Here is a 3,546-nt window from a genome sequence, read left to right as displayed (position 1 = left end):
GTTGGCCTCCTTTGCTTTCTAACATGCTGTGCTGGTCCCCACGGCATTTCCTCGGGGCTGAGCTGCTGCAGCCACCACGGCAGCACTGCCTGTGGACCCCGTGGTCTCGCCTGGAGGTGGCACGAGCCAGGTCCAGCTGTGGGGAAGCCTCCTGGTCCCACCGAGCGCTCCAGCTCCAAAACCCTGGGTGTTTACCAAGGGCTTATTGCAGCAGAGCTGAGGATCACACAAGTCAGGCTGGATTTCCACCACCCCGAGGCACTAAGTTGATTGCAGCCAGGGATGGGATCTGGCTGGTTCGGGGAAGCAAAAAACACTAACTGCAAAGCTCAGATCCAAAATTCAAACTGCCCAACACAAGAGCAGTAAAATGTGCTTGTGCAGGCCCACTCATAACATCGCCTGTTTTATTACAATTAGATTTTACCACTACAGCAACTCCAGTCTCAAGCCCATCACACCCCAGTGCTGCGCACGGCCCCAGCCCGCGTCTCCACGTGTTCCCAGTCCACGTCTCCGGACTGAACGCAGATCCCAGCTTTGTCTCCTGCACAAAGAGGTGCTGAGCTGTGCACAAGCACAGGGGATTGCCTGTCTGGGGGTGGGACACGAAAAGAAAACTCCCACCGAGACCTGCAATGTACATGAATGCACCAACTAATTATTAGGAAAAAGCACTTAAAAGACAGAGAAAACAGAAAGTGCTTGAAGACCGTGCCTTAACGCAGCTGTCCTGCTGGGACTGCAGCAGAGAGCCCTGCCTGGTCCTTATGCCACGATGAGAAGGACTAGATGGGCCTATTTTGTCCCCACGTGAAGATAAACCTCTCCCTGCAGTTAGCAGGAGCTGCTCTTAGGCATCAGGACTGCCTCGTCTGTGGCATGCCACACGCTCATCCCCATAACGCACCGTATAACCCACTTGGAGAAGCACAGCCCGAGAGCAGCAGCTCTTCTCCCAGCGAGAGGCTCCAGCTCCCGGCACTTTGCTCAAACACAGGTCCACCTAACGTAAAAAAATCAATGCAAAAGGCATGAGCGTGGCAGCCTTGGTCCCCTCCCGGCAGCGCAGGGCTCTCCCCAGTCACACCAGTGATGCATTTGCTGAAGCAGTTTCCCTGTGTCCCACAGGCAGGGCTTTCCCTCCCCTCGCAGAGATTTTTCTCCCATCTTTTCCAGGATATTGGATGATCTGGGCCGCCCCCTCTCACTACACCCCTACGCTGCTCTGAGCTGCTCCCCTCCCTTCACCCACCTCAGGAGGAAAGAGCAGGAGCCACTGATCAAATATCCATCCTTATCAAGACAGTTCTGTTACAATTAAATTAATCAGTGATTGGTAAGACACAGCAGTGTAGCCAAGGGGCTGGTGCAGGGTGAGAGCCCTGGGAAAGGGATGCCCGGAGCCTTCCCTCCCCCGGGCAGGCAGCACACCGAGGCACTGGGGGTATTAAACCCTGCGGCGCTGGAGTCAATACTGACCATTCCCCAGTGCCGTGTTACCCCACGCACACGTGTCTGCGCGTGGGCAAGCCCACGCGTGGGTACCCCACGTGTTGAGATGTACACGTACCAGCCAGCTGATTCACCCCCGCAGACTGCACAGCCACGGGCTGGTTTGGGCACCGTGGTCCACACGTGAGGCTCTCCCCTCCACCCGTTTCACACACCAAATCCTACAGCACTCTCCGAAACAATTAATTAGGGCCCATGCGCACACTTTGGGCCCTGGCCCTACGAGGTCTGCTCTGCACAGGGAGCGGCAACGGCATCGCTCCGGATGCTCCGTGTCAAAGGGAGAAGCACATTAGTTTCCATGGATATGGTGATTCAGAATTGCTCCAGATGTAAACTGATTTGCAGTGCGCTGCGAGGAGGCCTGCAGCATTCCTGCCCAGCCCTGCAAGGCAGGACCACAGCACCGAGCCCGTTCAACTAAAAGCAACAGGACCAGAGCTAGATCCAAACAAAACCAAACCCCAAGGCAGGACCACAGCACCGAGCCCGTTCAACTAAAAGCAACAGGACCAGAGCCAGATCCAAACCAAACCAAACCCCACCCCAAATAAAATCCCACCCCTGAGTTTTGGAGGTGCCCTGGCAAATGCAACTGACTTTTCTTCTAGCAGCAAGCAAAGCAGGTTTGCATGGCACACTACCCCTGGATTAGGATTTTGCTGCTTGACTTCATTTCTAAAAGTACAACATATTTCAGCCAACAGCTCCCAGACTACCAGGCAGGATGCTGGAGGCTCTGGCTAGGGAAGGGACAGGGACACAGAGGCCATGCTGGGGGTTAAGACCACAGCACAGCTGGGGCAGGGCACCCCAAACTGACAGCAGTCACCAAGCTTGCAACACAGCAGCACAAACCAGTCAGGGCTACAGAGAACCAGAGTAAACGCACAGTGCCAGCGCCCAGCAATACCAGCCCCGAGGGAGCTCAGGCCACCCTTCCTAGCCACACTAAGGGGTGAACCCCTGCACCCACCCCCTCTTGACAGGCTCCCACCATGCTGCAGCTCCCCACCCTCCTCCTCTGGGTGCTTGAATGCCCCCAAATTAAACCTTTGCCTCTCTTTCTTTCCCTCCTTACCTCTCTCCATCACACTCTCTGGTCTCTGCACTGAGATAGGAGGGCAGAGCCCAGCCCTGCCTGCAATTATACTAACGAGGGCTGCTTGCAATTGCTCACACCTGGGGCCCAGGGCCAGGGCAGCGGCACCAGCTCTGGGGGCTCTGGGTCAGCCTGGTCTGTGAAAGCCCCTTGCTCCCTGCTTGGCGGCTCTGCTCCCGTCCCGGGGCTCAGACCCTCTGCCACGGACCATCTCCCTTGTCCCCGAGCTGTTGAACATCACGGCCACGGCACCACACCTCGCCTCCCCTGCCTGCTGCCTGCCCGGCCCAGGTGCAAAAGCAGCAGCGAGGGCAGGCACGCCAGGCAGACAGACAGACAGACAGACTGAAAACACCTGCTTTAATCCACCCCACCTGGGTGTGAGCTCCCGGTCTGCAGGTGCTCCCTTCACCCAGCACCGCAGCAAAGCCCTCCCGCAGGCAGGACGCACTGTGCTGGGCACTGCAGCGTGCACAGCGTGTCCCCCCCCTTTGTGCTAACGCCTCAGCCCATCGGGCAATAACAAATGCATCCAGACAGCAGAGCCCCAGCTCCAGCCTCGGCTGCGGGTGGCATCGCCGCGGCCCGGCAGGGAGCTGCCGGCAGGGAAGGAGGCCGGGCTGTGAGCACCATCTGCTCCTGCAGCCCCGGGGCTGGAGGCTCTAGGCCTCCTGCACCAGCCTCAGCTCCTCCTGTGCAAGCACAGCTGGGGGGAGAGCTCTCCTCCTCCAGGTACCCACTCTGTCCCCTCCCTCTGTCCCGCTGTCCGGCTCCTCGGGGCAATATTGGGGCACAAACGGGGAACACTGAGCCCAGGGCAGGTGAATGCGCCTATAGCACAGTCCCTTCAGCGGTGACAGCAGCTGTCCCGCAAGCTCTGCCCTGGGCGAGGGTGACAGGATGGGACGGGGACAGCAGGGTGTACCCGC

This window comes from Aptenodytes forsteri, unplaced genomic scaffold, assembly GCF_000699145.1.
Source record: "Aptenodytes forsteri isolate BGI_AS27 unplaced genomic scaffold, ASM69914v1 Scaffold142, whole genome shotgun sequence".
NCBI lineage: Eukaryota > Metazoa > Chordata > Aves > Sphenisciformes > Spheniscidae > Aptenodytes > Aptenodytes forsteri.
This window is presented reverse-complemented; position numbering follows the sequence as displayed.